Here is a 16,291-nt window from a genome sequence, read left to right as displayed (position 1 = left end):
GAACTCGCCCCTGTACATAAACTTTGTGGACTATGAGAAAGCCTTTGACAGCCTAGACAGAGAGACCCTCTGGAAGCTTCTCCGACATTACGGGGTGCCGACCAAGATTGTTTCCATCATCAGGAACTCCTATGAGGGACTGACATGCAAGGTGGTCCACGGAGGGCAGCTCACAGAGGCATTCCAAATGAGGACCGGGGTCAGACAAGGTTGTCTGCTCTCGCCCTTCCTCTTCCTGCTGGCCATTGACTGGATAATGAAGACCTCCACAGCACAGAGAAGGTACGGGATTCAGTGGACACCTTGGACGCAACTTGACGACTTGGACTATGCTGACGATTTGGCACTACTGTCGCACACCCAACAACAGATGCAGGAGAAGACCAACAACGTGGCATCCACTTCCGCGCAAGTGGGACTCAACATCCACAAAGGCAAGACTAAGATCCTCAAGACCAATGCAGCAAACAACACCAACGCAATCATGCTGGATGGCGAGGCTTTGGAAGAAGTTGAAGCCTTTACCTACCTTGGCAGTGTTATTGACAAGCAGGGCGGCACAGATGCTGACATTAGAGCACGAATAAGAAAAGCACGTACAGCATTCGTGCAATTACGGAACATCTGGAGCTCAAAAGAACTGACTTCCAACACCAAAGTCAGATTCTTTAACACCAACGTTAAGGCAGTCCTACTATATGGAGCAGAGACGTGGAGAACTACAGCTGCAACCATCAGGAAAGTGCAGGTCTTCATTAACAGCTGCCTGCGGAAGATCATCAACATCCGATGGCCAGACACCATCAGCAACTGCGAACTCTGGCAGAGAACAAACCAGCTGCCTGCAGAAGAAGAAATTAAGAAACGCAGATGGCGCTGGATAGGCCACACCCTGCGAAAGCCCGCAAGTACCATCACCAGACAAGCCCTAACATGGAACCCGCAGGGCAAGCGAAAAAGGGGCCGCCCGAGAAACACCTGGCGCAGAGACCTGGAGGCAGACACCAAGACCATGAAGATGACCTGGAACCAACTGGAGAGAACAGCTCAAGACAGAGATGCTTGGAGATCACTTGTTGACGGCCTATGCCCCAGAAGGGGTAGCAGGCGTAAGTAAGTAAGTAAGTGTTAAAGTGTCTAAAGTGGGTAAAGTGGGTGCTACAGTGAGTTGTTTATTTAAAGTGAGTGTGTACGTGTGGATGTGTGTGCTGTGAGTGTATTTGATGGTTTGTTACATAGTGTTATTGTTGTTGAGCATCCTGATGGCCTGGGGATAGAAGCTCCAATTCACTCCAACAGCAATGGAATTTGATTATGATTCGATGGATACTTAAATAAAGCACATTTATATATTTATATTTAGAGCATATACATATATATATATGTAACGGATGGTACCGCGAAGCGCAGTCACGATGGACTTCAGCTGTTGTGAAGTGACTTGGGTGAGTAGCGGTGCTATGGGTTAAACTCACTTTAAAAGACACATAGCACACCTTGCAAAGCAGTGAGTTCACCTCTGGTATAGCGGTCTGTGCTGTTGCCCACGGTGTGGGAGACCACGGGTTCGAAATTCCCCCGGGACATCGAAGTTTAAGGTTACGATGTCACAACCGTTACATATATAATATATATATATATCCATATCTGTTGAATTTCCCCAAGGGAATTAATAAAGGGAGACTTGACTTGATACCTGCATATCGCTGCTGGCAGGGCCAAAACCTCGTAACTCCATTTTTTCTTTTTTTTATCAACTCAGTAGATCATCCTCCATGTGTGTGTGGTTTTACAAAGTCTACACAATGGGAAAGCATTAAACCAATAATCTGTCTAAACCTTGTAACTCTATTCGCCCTCAACTCTGTGTTCCCACATGTGGTCATGCGGCCAAACATTTAGTTTAGGCCTTCGGCCTAGTTTGTTTTGTTATGTTGTTTTGTAATACAGACACATTGGTTTAAAGCATAACATGTTATGTAGAATTAAAGTACATGCATTTGTTGATAAATACCGTTTGTCTGTGCTCCCACTTGGTTCCTTGTAGGATCTCTGGCTGCCCAACCAGAACTGGGAGAGGGCCTTTTCTGGAGGGGAGATTCGGAAGGAACCAAGTGTGGTAGAGTACAGGGGGGGGGGGATTTTCATAACGAGAGGGGAATAGGTTTATGAAGCGCCCTAAACACTGTTTAGTGTTTGGTGATGATAGAACATGATGGAGTAATGTATCCATGTTGTCCAGAGTTATTGGATGTGTAAATTGATGTCTGTATTGATTAATTGATTGTTTGTTTTTGGTTTGTCCCTGTAGGAGGAGCTTCCAGCATAAAGCCAGGGATGGAGGCTCCTCTCGGGGAAAAGTAGTGACAGGCTTGGAAGCGAGACACAGCCGTACTAAGAAAAGAAAGTTTAATCATTTTGTATTATTTTTGTATTTATGTTAAAATATGTTTTTTCCCGTTTTTTCCCACTGGGGAGCAAAATAACAAATAGAATAAAAAACCAACCACTGGGTGATGGCAACCTGACTCGGACTGCATTTTTCCTTCGCTTGGCCGCCTCCTCACAATTGGTGTCAGAAGTAAAGAGGACTACAAGCTTCAGGGATGCCTCCCAAAAAGCAACAGCAACAGCAAGAGCCTGCAGAGGAGGGTGCCACAGGGGGAGCCTTCGTGGATGGCTTTCAATCGGAAAGTGGCCCCACTGCAGGTCCGGAGGCTAGCTTCGCCAGGTTGGCACGGATGTTTGAGATGCATATGCAGTACCAGATGGATCGGGATAAAAGGCAGGATAAAGAAGCAGAAATAAAAGAACGGGAGTTCAGTGCTATCAGCGACAAGGTCACCGAGCTTCAGTTGGACCTGGAGGCAACCAGGTCTGGTCCACCAACCGGACGAGCCAGTGGGGTCCCAGGCAGAGAACCCAGGATGGTGAGGTTAGAGGAATCTGATGACGTTGAACATTTTTTGACCACTTTCGAGAGACTGGCAGCAGTGTATGGCTGGCCACGACAAGAGTGGGCTGTCCGCCTCATTCCTCTGCTGACTGGTAAGGCCAGGTGTGCCTTTGTAGCTATGGACCCAGCTCATACCAGAGACTATGACATTTTGAAAGCAGCAGTTTTGAGGAAGTATGAGATAAACAGTGACACTTATTACCAATGGTTCCGCTCCGACGACACACCACCAGATGAGGCCCCCCATGAGCTCTACACCCGCCTCAAGGACTTGTTCTGTAGATGGGTGGGTTATGGCACCTCCACCAAAGAGGAGATCATGGAGAAGCTGGTCCTCGAGCAGTACATCAAGGTGTTGTATCCAGAGGTTAAGACCTGGGTGAGGGAGCGCAACCCAGAAACGGCGGCGGAGGCTGCAGAGCTTGTGGAAACATATGTGACGGCACATGGAGGTCCAAGGGGCCACCGCTATGCTGGCGCACTACACCAGGCCAGAGGTAAGTCTGAGGGTGTTGGGATGGGTGGTTCAGGTAGTTACTCTCCTAGGCAGCCCGGTTTCAACCAGCCCAGTTCGAGCCAGACTAGGCCAAAGCCATTTGTAAGAGGATATGCCAGGAATAGGTCAGAGGTTATATGTTACAACTGTGGTGAGGCAGGCCATATCAGTCCAGTTTGTCCCGTTAGAAAGCCAGAGATAGCAAGTCTCTGCTATGTACCTAGGCCAGCTCTAGGCGCCTCCCCTAAGGACAGTTCTGAGTCACCAGTCATGTCTGTCATGTTGAATGGCAGGCCCCTGTCAGCCTTATTAGACACAGGTTGCACACAGTCTCTGGTACAGGCCAAGTATGTCCCCATGGAGTTGTGGAGTGAGGAAAGAGTTAAAATTGTCTGTGTCCATGGGCATGAATCAGCAGTCCCCATAGCGGAGGTATATGTTGAGGTAAACAACCAGGCATATCTGGTGAAGGTTGGAGTGGCCCCCGAACTGCCCTACCCTATTTTGCTGGGGACAGATCTGCCTATTTTGCTAGACCTCATTCATGAGAGTAAAGGGAGATTATGTGGGGTAGTTACTAGGTCCAAGGCGAGAGAGCACACTAATACACCAGTCTCTGTGACACAACCACTGATTCAGCCAGACACAACTGACACAGAAATACCCACCACTATCAGGCCAGACTCCGATTCACCAGCTACCAATGCGGACACAGTGCAGCTGATGCCATTTTTTGGGGTAGAGGTAGGTGGAGTGCCAGGAGTCACACAAGAGGAGAGATGTGAGAAACGCAGGGAGCAAGTCAGAGGAATTGTGTTGCAGTCAGCTGACCAGCCAGATCAGGATATGGAGTTTCCAGGGCTGTCGGTAAAGGAGGTTTTTTCTGGGGATCTTGCCAGACAACAGAGAGGGGACCCCACTCTAATAGACTGTTTCAAAGAGGCAGCGAAGGAATCCAGTTCTAGTCCCCTTAGCAAGCGGTTTCTGCTCGACAATGGGTTGCTTTATAAACAGAGTGAATATGACAGGCAGCTCATACTGCCAAAGGCATGCAGGGAGGAAGTGCTGAGGCTAGGCCATACTATTCCTTGGGCGGGTCACCTAGCTTTTGAGAAAACCTTCCAGAGGATTTCAAAAAGGTTTTTCTGGCCAGGGATGTATAGCCAGGTCAAATATTACTGCAAGACATGTCCAGAATGCCAGCTTACAGCCGGGAAAGCTACAGCCCCTGTACCCCTTATGCCACTCCCTGTGATAGGCACCCCTTTTGAGCGGATAGGGGTGGATATTGTTGGTCCATTAGAGAGAAGCCAGGCAGGCAACCGGTTTATCCTTGTCATTTGTGACTATGCCACCAGATATCCAGAGGCCTTTCCATTGAGAGAAGTGACAGCCAAGCAAGTAGCTACAGCTATGCTGCAGTTTTTTTCTAGGGTAGGGATCGCGAGGGAGGTACTTACGGACCAAGGGACCAATTTCATGAGTCGCACACTCAAACAGGTCTATCAGCTGTTAGGTATCAAGAGAGTAAGGACCACTCCCTACCACCCTCAGACTGATGGCCTTGTTGAGCATTTCAATCAGACCCTGAAACGTATGCTGAAAAAGTTTGTTTCTGAGTCAGGGAAGGACTGGGATAAATGGCTGCCGTTTCTGTTGTTTGCCTACCGTGAGGTTCCCCAGGCCTCAACTGGGTTTTCACCTTTCGAGCTGCTTTATGCCCACCAGGTCAGAGGTCCATTGGATGTGCTGCGAGAAACCTGGGAGGAGTTGGACAAACCACAGAACATGAACGTCATCTCTTTTGTCCTGAAAATGCGAGAGACGCTCATGAGGACCACCACAATGGCACGTGAAAACCTTCTGAAGTCCCAAGCCAAGCAGAAGGAGTGGTATGACCGGTCGGCAAGACAGCGGAGCTTGGAACCTGGGGAGGAAGTCTTGTTGCTTTTGCCAACGTCAGAGCACAAACTGTTGGCAAGGTGGCAGGGCCCATACCGGGTCAAGCAGAAGATGGGGCCGGTAACGTATAAGATCCACATGCCAGAGAGGAGGCAGCCACTTCAGATTTTCCATATAAACATGCTCAAGAAATGGCACCCCCGCCCAGTCTCTGTGACACCTGTACCGCACTCGCTCTTCATCCAGGCAGTGGAGGAAGAGGAGGAACCCATGGAGCAGTACCTACCCGGTCGGGAGGAGGGGAAGAAGCTGGACATGGACCACCTTTCAGCAGGAAGGAGAGAAGAGCTCTTTCGGATCTTGCCCCTCCATCTCTTCATGGAGACTCCGGGGCGCACGGACATGGTGCACCACCACATCACTTTGAAGGAGACTAAGCCCCTTCGTCAGCCAGTCTATAGGGTGCCAGAACGTCTGTTACCGGTGCTGAGGAAGGAGTTGGAAATGTTGAGGGAACTGGGGGTGATTGAGCCCTCATCCAGTGAGTGGAGCAGCCCAGTCATCTTGGTCCCAAAGAAGGATGGCACCCTGAGGTTTTGTTTGGACTTTCGGAAGATCAATGGGGTGAGTAAATTTGATTTGTACCCCATGCCCAGGATCGATGATCTGGTGGAGAGGCTAGGAGGCGCCAGCTTCATTAGCACTCTTGATCTCTGCAAAGGGTACTGGCAGGTTCCCCTTACAGCAGGGAGCAGAGAGATCACGGCTTTCCGAACCCCCTTTGGTCATTTCCAGTTCACGGTCCTTCCTTTCGGCCTTCATGGAGCGCCGGCGACATTCCAGAGAATGATGGACAAGGTCCTGTCGGGCACAGAGGCCTTTGCCGCTGCTTACCTGGATGATATAGTGATCTACAGCAACAGCTGGGAGGAGCACCTGTGTCATCTCGAGGAGGTCTTGCAGAGGATCAGGAAAGCAGGCCTCACCATCCGCCCTAACAAGTGCTCACTGGCCAAGCAGGAGACCAGGTACCTGGGTTTTGTGTTGGGGAAGGGACTGATCCGACCGCAGGTGGGGAAGGTTGATGCTATCAAGTCCGCTCAGAGGCCCACGACCAAGACTCAGGTCAAGTCCTTCCTGGGTTTGGTTGGCTGGTACAGGCGGTTTATACCTGACTTCTCAACTGTTGCTGTGCCTCTCACGAACCTCACGAGGAAGAACGAGCCCAACAAAGTGCGGTGGACGGACGGGTGTGAGGAGGCCTTCCAGGGTTTGAAGACCTCGTTGTGCGGTGAGCCCCTGCTTAAGAGTCCTGACTTTGAGCAGCCATTCACAGTCCAAACGGATGCATCGGATCTGGGTATTGGAGCCGCCTTGTTGCAAGGGAAACCGGGTAATCTCCAGCCCATTGCTTACATCAGCAGGAAGCTCAACTCTCACGAAGTCAGGTATTCCATTGTGGAAAAGGAGTGCCTTGCCATCAAGTGGGCACTGGACTCTCTCCGATACTACCTGTTGGGCAGGAGATTCAGCCTGGAGACTGACCATCGGGCACTGTCTTGGCTGGGGAGCATGAGGGACACCAACTCCAGAATCACGAGATGGTTCCTTGCCATGCAACCTTTCGACTTCGAGGTACTGTATAGGAAAGGGAAGGAGAACTGTACAGCAGACTACCTCTCCAGAACGCCACAAGTGTCTACTCCAGAAGGGGGGGGTAATGTCATGGGGCTATCCCATGCCCTGTAAGTAGGGATGCACATGGGCCTTAAGTGGTTTGACCTGTTCCCACATGTGGTCATGCGGCCAAACATTTAGTTTAGGCCTTCGGCCTAGTTTGTTTTGTTATGTTGTTTTGTAATACAGACACATTGGTTTAAAGCATAACATGTTATGTAGAATTAAAGTACATGCATTTGTTGATAAATACCGTTTGTCTGTGCTCCCACTTGGTTCCTTGTAGGATCTCTGGCTGCCCAACCAGAACTGGGAGAGGCCAGGGCCTTTTCTGGAGGGGAGATTCGGAAGGAACCAAGTGTGGTAGAGTACAGGGGGGGGGGATTTTCATAACGAGAGGGGAATAGGTTTATGAAGCGCCCTAAACACTGTTTAGTGTTTGGTGATGATAGAACATGATGGAGTAATGTATCCATGTTGTCCAGAGTTATTGGATGTGTAAATTGATGTCTGTATTGATTAATTGATTGTTTGTTTTTGGTTTGTCCCTGTAGGAGGAGCTTCCAGCATAAAGCCAGGGATGGAGGCTCCTCTCGGGGAAAAGTAGTGACAGGCTTGGAAGAGAGACACAGCCGTACTAAGACCTAGGTCCCTTAGCCAAGGGCCTAGTTGTTTATATTTGTTAAAAGAAAGTTTAATCATTTTGTATTATTTTTGTATTTATGTTAAAATATGTTTTTTCCCGTTTTTTCCCACTGGGGAGCAAAAGAACAAATAGAATAAAAAACCAACCACTGGGTGATGGCAACCTGACTCGGACTGCATTTTTCCTTTGCTTGGCCGCCTCCTCACAACCCATATAACTCTTTATGATAGCATGTACAATAATGCTGTATATACCATATATATACACATCTGTCTGTACATACCGGCATATAATCCTTGTTACATATCTGTAGATAGTGATACTACATCTATATCTGTACAAACTCTTACCTACTCTTAGTAGTTACACTGCTGGCCAGTATGACTTAATACCATAGTGTCTTTATACCTATATCACTGTATATATTAATACTACAACTCTGTACATACATCTGATTAGCACTATTACTCAGTAGAACTAATTTATATATTGTATACCCAGTTCAATCACCTGTACATTGTATATTACTATTGCACTTTGTTAGATGTACACTCTGGTTGGATGCCAAACTTCTGTTTGTACTGTAAAATGAGAATACATTTGAATCTAATCTAATGCCCGCTCAGAGAAGAGACAGAGGACATTTTGCCTGGTTTTCCCATAGGTTGATTAGCTGCTGGGATAGCTGATTGGTGGGCTGCCATTTAAAGGAAAACTCCACCAAAAACAATAAAGTAGATTTATCCTGCCCAGTGCCCATAATCTTGATTTTCTACTAAGCTGTAAATGAATACTTCCTGGACCATCTGACCATTTCATGTGATATATTCCAACTCTTTCAAGCCAAATTCATGTGTACGAGTCTGTCTGTCTGTCTGTCTGTCTGTCTGTCTGTCTGTCTGTCTGTCTGTCTGTCTGTCTGTCTGTCTGTCTGTCTGTCTGTCTGTCTGTCTGTCTGTCTGTCTGTCTGTCTGTCTGTCTGTCTGACAGACGTCTGTCTGTCTGCATGTCTGTCTGTCTGTCTGTCTGTCTGTCTGTCTGTCTGTCTGTCTGTCTGTCTGTCTGCATGTCTGTCTGTCTGCATGTCTGTTGTCTGTCTGTCTGTCTGTCTGTCTGTCTGTCTGTCTGTCTGTCTGTCTGTCTGTCTGTCTGTCTGTCTGTCTGTCTGTCTGTCTGTCTGTCTGTCTGTCTGTCTGTCTGTCTGTCTGTCCGTCTGTCTGTCTGCATGTCTGTCTGTCTGTCTGCATGACTGTCCGTCTGTGTGTCAGTTTGGGGACATGTTCTACAAGAGACATCATCTGACTTGAGTTGTCTTTTGAAGTACTGGTCTTTTGAAGTAAGGGTTAGACTCCTTGTTAGAGACATGACTCATGTTTCTGCATCAATGTCATTTATATTATTATTTTTAATAAGTAGAGCAAGAAATCACATGTTGACTTGTCTTTTCTAACCCTTTCCTTCTCACAAAACAATAGGAAACCGCAGACAGAGACAGACAGAAGACGAGGAACGCCGTGACGAGGTTTTAACGAGGTGCTCCAATAACAGACATGCCTGGTGACACATGCCACCCTGGTTTATCATCTCTCAACGAGGCCTCAGCACTGAGCACAGAGCTGACCTTTGACCTTTAGGTCTAAGAAGATGTCCTTGTTGTTGATGCTTGGTTTACTAAGAAGATGTCCTCGTTGTTGATGCTTGGTTTACTAAGAAGATGTCCTTAATGGGCCAGGAGACGTTGTGTGTGTGTGTGTGTGTGTATGTGTGTGTGTGTGTGTGTGTGTGTGTGTGTGTGTGTGTGTGTGTGTGTGTGTGTGTGTGTGTGTGTGTGTGTGTGTGTGTGTGTGTGTGTGTGTGTGTGTGTGTGTGTGTGTGTGTGTGTGTGTGTGTGTGTGTGTGTGTGTGTGTGTGTGTGTGTGTGTGTGTGTGTGCGTGCGTGCGTGCGTGCGTGCGTGCGTGCGTGTGTGTGTGTGTGTGTGTGTGTGTGATGAATGTGATTGACCAAGTCACAAAGAACATTGGCTAATCCTTAAACAACTGGTTGAATGAATGCATGATAACATCTGGTTTTCACAGACTCAACAGTTCTTGATTGAGGTGTAAGTTATGTTTAGAGATCACACCTGGGCGAAGACGATTAGAACCCAGGTCACCAGCCAAGCAGACCCCACCCCCTTGGCTACAGGAGGCATTGGGCTTACTAGGTTTCAGTCGGGGCTACTGTGCTACACAAGGAAAGAATCACACCAGTGGAATGCAGTATTTCGGCCACGGTGCGATAAAGGCTGGTTCAGCCATGAAGCCAGAAATATCATTGGGCCTCATTCATGAAGCAATATAAGAACAGATTTCCTCTTAGTTTTATTCTTAACTAGCATTTTTTCTTATTTTGTTCTTACCTGGGATTCAGCAATGTTTTCTTATTTTAGATTTTCTCTTAAAAGAAAATGGGGGAAAATATATATCTGTATGTTGGTTATGTCATTAATGTCATTATGAATTGAAAATGGGGGACCCTGATGTAAACAAGACGAAAGTCTTTCGAGTGTTCGAATTATGTGGGGGCCAATGGGGGCTCAGCCCCATAGATAGAGTCTGAGCCCCCATAGTCAACAATACCTGTTGGGGTCTCTCAAAAAATTAATATTACATTTCTTTTTTTATAAAATCTTTTTTTTTTCAATGTACGAATTAGTATTATTTATGTTACCTAAATAAATTGTTAATAGATAATATTTGTCTTTTCAGTTTTTAAAATAAGCGAGTAATTAATGTTGTGGAATAGGCTGCGTTTCACCTCCAAGTCGCTATGAGTCGCCCATGAGCGTGTCTAACGCTACTCCAACCCATTGGTGAAGAATAAGCAGCCAGCTTAACGTTATGTAACGTTAAACAGTAGGCTGCCCAGTGTCCATGGTCCTCATGTCCTGCAACTGCAACTCAAGTAAAAAGTAAACAGTGCCGCCGAAAAAAAATGCTTAACCCGCCACAAGGCTGTACAAGGCTGGACAGCTTCGTCTTTATAAAAAAGCCAAAGACTAGTCAAAGACTTTGACTAACGCTGTTAGCGCAGCAGCTAGCAGCGCTACTGGTTCACAGTGCTAGTAGTGTTAGCCCTGCTCCTGTGCTGCTCAACCACCACAATGCTGGGGACCGAGTCAGTGGACCTTTTGGAAAACTAAATACAGCTGGTTATTTGCCAAGGAGGTAAATGGAGGTAAATTATGCTTTTAAGTGCCATACAACTATTTATTTTCCATTCATTTTTTTTGTTAGTTTTTGATTTATAATATAAACAAATAAATGTTCATTCAAGTTCATAAATTTGAGGGCGGCTGAGTGGCGCAGTGGGCAAGGCGCTCGCCACTAACGCAGGAGATGCTGGTATCGAGCCCAGCTCTCGGCGTTGCTTCCGGCTTGGCCGGTCATCATACTAACACAATTGGCATGTTAGAGGGTGGGAAAGCCGGTGGGTGGGGATTGGACGTTGTGGACAGCGACTCCTACAGGTCGGTTGGTGCGCCTGTACAGCAGAATCAGGAAGTATCGGGGGCAGCGTGAGCCTCCCATGCGTTACTCCACTGAGAGATCACGCTGTTCAGGTGAAAAGATGCGACAGCTGCCTCCTCGTGTACCGGAGGGGACACGTGATGCAAGGCTTGGTCCTCACTGCAGCCGACCAGTGGGAGGCATAGTCTAGCAATGTTCGAGACAGGGGAGGGAAGAATTGAAGGGAGAATTGGCGAGGCGAAATTGGGATGGGAGAAAAACAGAAAAATAAGGAGAAAAAGTGGATAAAAAAAAAAAAAGTTCATAAATTTGGTCTCATTTTTCAAATTGTATTATTTGATCAGATGCTAAATGCAAATAAGTACATATGGCATTATATATCAGAGGTGAGTAATAAAATTAACAAATATTGATGGTTAAGAATGAGACTGAATAATTACATCACACAATAGTCTAATGATTAGACTGTTGTGTGATGTGATTGATTGATTGAAAACTGTAACATATTGCAGAATGGGCACAATACAGTACGGCTCAATACACACAATTGTTAAGGGGATGCAGACCAGAGAAATACTTTCGTCTTGTTTACATCAGGGTCCCCCATTTTCAATTCATAATGACATTTATGACATACACAACATACAGATATACAGATATATATCATGACATTAATGACATACATGATGACATACAGATATACAGTACTGTTACATTTGTGACATACATTATATACAAATATACAGTACTGTTAAACAGAGATCCTAACAGAAAATATATATATATACGAGGGGGAGGAAACTGTACATTAGGGGGGGGTGGGAGGGGGGGTTTGGACATTTACGGGGGCCAGTTTAATTAGTTTTCATTAGTATTAGACTCTAATCCTAATGAGATATTCCTCTAAATATGACTTCGAAAATGGCCAAAATGTCAGGAAAAGAATAGTAAAAAAAAAATTCAGGGGGCCCCCATAGCTCTCAGGTGATAACTCGAACCTGTATTGTACCCATTCTGCAATCTGTTAATAAAGTTTTCAATCAATCAATCAGGCAAGACCACATTTTAATTCTGGAGCCGAATTCCATGTCTCTAAATTTACCATCTTGTGGGAATTTGCGCAAGATCCCCTTTGGGGTTTGAATTCCTAAATAGACCCTGATGAAGGCTGATGATGTTTGGTTGCTGTTAATGAAGCCACTTTATTAATAAAGGCTTTGGGTCTTTCTATTTCTGGGGATCCCAGTCAATGCATATAACCTTGTCCCCTACCCTGTTGACAAGCGATATATCTTGTGTTGCCAGTGTGTGTTACTGTTTAGCAGTGGTTTCAGATGCAAGCAATGCTTCTCCCTTTTAAATTTTACAATCTAGTCTTCTTTTGCAGAGTGGTACTGGCTTGAGACTTGAGAAACCGTCCTCGTTCCTTTATCAGATCCCAGCCTCCAGCTTGAGCCTGTGTCTTGCTACTGTATTCTCCCACAATATATACATAATATATAATACATATATACATAATAATATATATAATATATATTTATGGCAGGAGCCTCTTCAGTCTTTCCAACATCTTTCCATCGTCGACACAACTCGAGTTCATCTTTCATTTCCCGCTCCCAGCGTTTCTATTGTGCCACCAGTCATGTTATCAGTTTGTCTTCTCCATTCATGAATGAATGAATGAATGAAAAAGTTTATTTTTGAACATGTATTCTCCACATTCCTCCAAACAAATCACAGTATCTAGCTCCGTCAAACAGAACAATCATAATACAAAAAAAAAGAAATTATAAACAAAAAGTCAAGAGCAATGTATTTATGTATATATGTTCAAAAAAGGATTAGAGGGAAGCTAAGCTTATTGATCCCTACCCCCTTACATTTACCTTTGTTCTTCCATTAATTTGACTAGATATAACATAATTTAGTATAATACATTATAGAATATACTTTTGTATACTGCAGATACGGGCTCTGAATCACTCTGGTTGAGGGTCCCTCTCTCCTCCCTGTCCTCTTGTTCTCCTCCTCTCTGTTCTGTAAGTCATCTAGCAGAGAGCAGTGGTGGAAGAAGTACTTAAGTAAAAGTAGAAGTACCAGATGAAACAACTGCTCTGTTTAAAAGTTCTACAAGAAGATAGATACCAATATCCTAGCTTAAAACTCCAACCCTGTGTTTTTGTTCAACAGCTAGGCTAGCCGGTCCATATCCGCTTCCATTCATTTGTGCTAAGCTAGGGCTAGGCTAGCTAGCAGCCGGAGAGCTTTCTACTGAACGCACAGGGAGGAAATCGGTATCTATCTTCTTGTCTGAGAAGACGGCAGTGGCGGCCCGTGGATGCTTCGCCACTAGGGGCGCTATACCAAACATTTTGCAAACATGTACAGTACCACGCAACCGACTCATGGCAAGACGTGAGCGATTCGACTCACGCTCACGGCAATGAATCGGCTCTTATGAACGAGTCGCTCAGCTGTTACTACAACAACACACAACCAGTCAAATAAAGTATAGTCTAATTCACAACTTGAAACACAATATATAAATAGAAAAGTTAGAAACAAAACTCGCTCCATCTCCAAACACACGCAGATCTCTCCCTCTCTCCTTCTCTCTCTCACACACAGCGCGACGTGGAATCGATTCGTTACACAATCAGACCTATTATATACCAAGAATAACTTCAGTATGAGTACAGGGCTGTACACATATTTTGCATATTGTTAAACGAGCCAAGGCTAGCTATTAAACTATCGATATGAATCGAAAATCTGGGACCCTGATGTAAACAAGACAAACGTCTTTCTCTGGTCTGCATCCCCTTAACAATTGTGTGTATTGAGCCGTACTGTATTGTACCCATTCTGCAATCTGTTAATAAAGTTCTCATTCATTCATTCATTCAAACATAGACGATATTGAACAAGCCATAATCCACGTATTTTCAATCCAAAAGCGAGAGAGAGAGAGAGAGAGAGAGAGAGAGAGAGAGAGAGAGAGAGAGAGAGAGAGAGAGAGAGAGAGAGAGAGAGAGAGACTCACTGTTTAGTTGACACGTCCAGGGCAGGAGGGCTTGCCTTGATAAAGTAGTGTATAATCAATCCACTGTTGATGTATTCCAGACCACTGTCCACTGTGTCCAGACTGCATCCGCCATATAGCTTGTTAGCCAAGTGTTAGCTTGTTAGCAGCTAGCAGCACCACAACACAAGTACTTCATTCCTTTGTCTATTTCCGCTCGAACAGACTGCAAACTACCTGGCGTTCTATCGCCATGCTCTAAGACAAACTCTAACCTTAACCAACTTTGAAAGAGTGCCTAAGCTTAACAGTCTAAAGAACTTGCAGTCACGGCACGCTCTAAGACAAACAGCTGCCTGCATCACCAACCTAGGAATAAGCTAGAATTGGAACATTAGAAATTGGATTCGGCCAATCAGAGATCGTCTCTGTGAAATTCTGCTACGGAAAAAAATACTGGCGTCGGCCAATCAGAGAGCGTCTCCGCGAAATGCGGCTACAGAAATTCTTGACGCTACTGGCTAGACCGCTTCAAATCGCGCCCGGATTCCAACATAATAGTCATATTTCAACGCACAACGCGTTATGCACTGATTGGCTGTGACGGATACAGCGATCAAACTGTGACGCGCACTCAGAGCGCTATCGCGTCTAGCCCGGGCCGAGAAATACGAAAACATAAAAAAATTAAAAAAACGTCACTTCCTGCTCAGGAAAACGAGTGTTTTTTTATTTTAGATAATAACGTTATATTGTGCATTGGAAATACAAACATACTTAAAATGAGTAAATATTATTCATTTTAAACATGTTTATATTATTTATAGGGCTATAAAACAAAAAACTAAAAAGTTTTATTTTCTTCTTCTCTGATTTAACAGCAGGTGGGGCGGCGCCCGTGCGCCCCTAGTGGCAGAGCCGCCACTGGAAGACGGTAAGTGCCTTTCCCATAATGTTGGTGTGCTCCTTTCAGTAACCGTGGGGAAGTATTTGATGTTGAACATACTTAAGTATCAAAAGTAAAACTATGCATTCTACATGATACGTGTGTGGTTCAGAGAGTTCAACCCTCGAACCCACTGACCTCTAAAGGTCCTGTTAACCCTTTCACTACCACACTACCAAAGGGTTAACCCTTTCACTGCGACAATACAGAAGGTTAACCCTTACACTGCCACACGACAAAGGGTTAACCCTTTTTATACAACGGCATGCAAATTTCTCGATTCTGATTGGCTGAAACAGTCAAGTTACACATGGGTATTTGTAATAACCCCACGCTCTTGGTCCCAGGACCCGCCCACAACCACATTACTATCACTCCGCCATGCGAGTTTTTAGAAGTGAAAGCAAGATGGCGGAGAGTAAACATTATGAAAGGATATGGTGATAGGGTCATAAAGACTAAATGAAAAACAATTCTGTCACAGCGAATGTGTTAGTTTCTTAAACAATGTTGGATGATGTAATTGATGGGTGGGTCATGATCATTGTGGAACAAAATAAAAATTGCAAGAATTGATTGATTGATTGATTAATTGCAAATTATTTTCTTACCTACTTTCTATAGAAGCAGCTGGGAGGTGCGCTGTTTCAAGTGAGCGTGGGCTATTGAATTGATTGATTGATTGATTGCTAATTTTATTACTGTCCGCCTTGTTTCCAACTGGTTAAGTTTAGGCACTCTTTCGAAGTCGCTCTCTTTCGAAGTTGGTTAAGGTTAGAGTTTGTCTTTAGAGCAGGGCGATAGACCACCAGCCCTGATTCCAAACTCTAACCTTAACCAACTTTGAAAGAGAGCGACTTCGAAAGAGTGCCTAAACTTAACCAGTTGGAAACAAGGCGGACAGTAATAAAATGATCAAGCAATCAATCAATCAATCAATTCAATAATCCACGCTCACTTAAAACAGCGCACCTCCCAGCTGCTTCTATAGAAAGTAGGTTAAAAAAGAAATCCCCTCTTATAGGGCAAATAACCCCCCCCCCCCCCCCCTATATAGGGCAAAGAAACTTTTTTTTATTTGTTTTACCTACTTTCTATAGAAGCATCTAAGAATGAAGTTCTATAGAAAGTAGGTT

Source organism: Notolepis coatsorum, assembly GCF_963971535.1.
Source record: "Notolepis coatsorum genome assembly, chromosome: 15".
Lineage (NCBI taxonomy): Eukaryota > Metazoa > Chordata > Actinopteri > Aulopiformes > Paralepididae > Notolepis > Notolepis coatsorum.
This window is presented reverse-complemented; position numbering follows the sequence as displayed.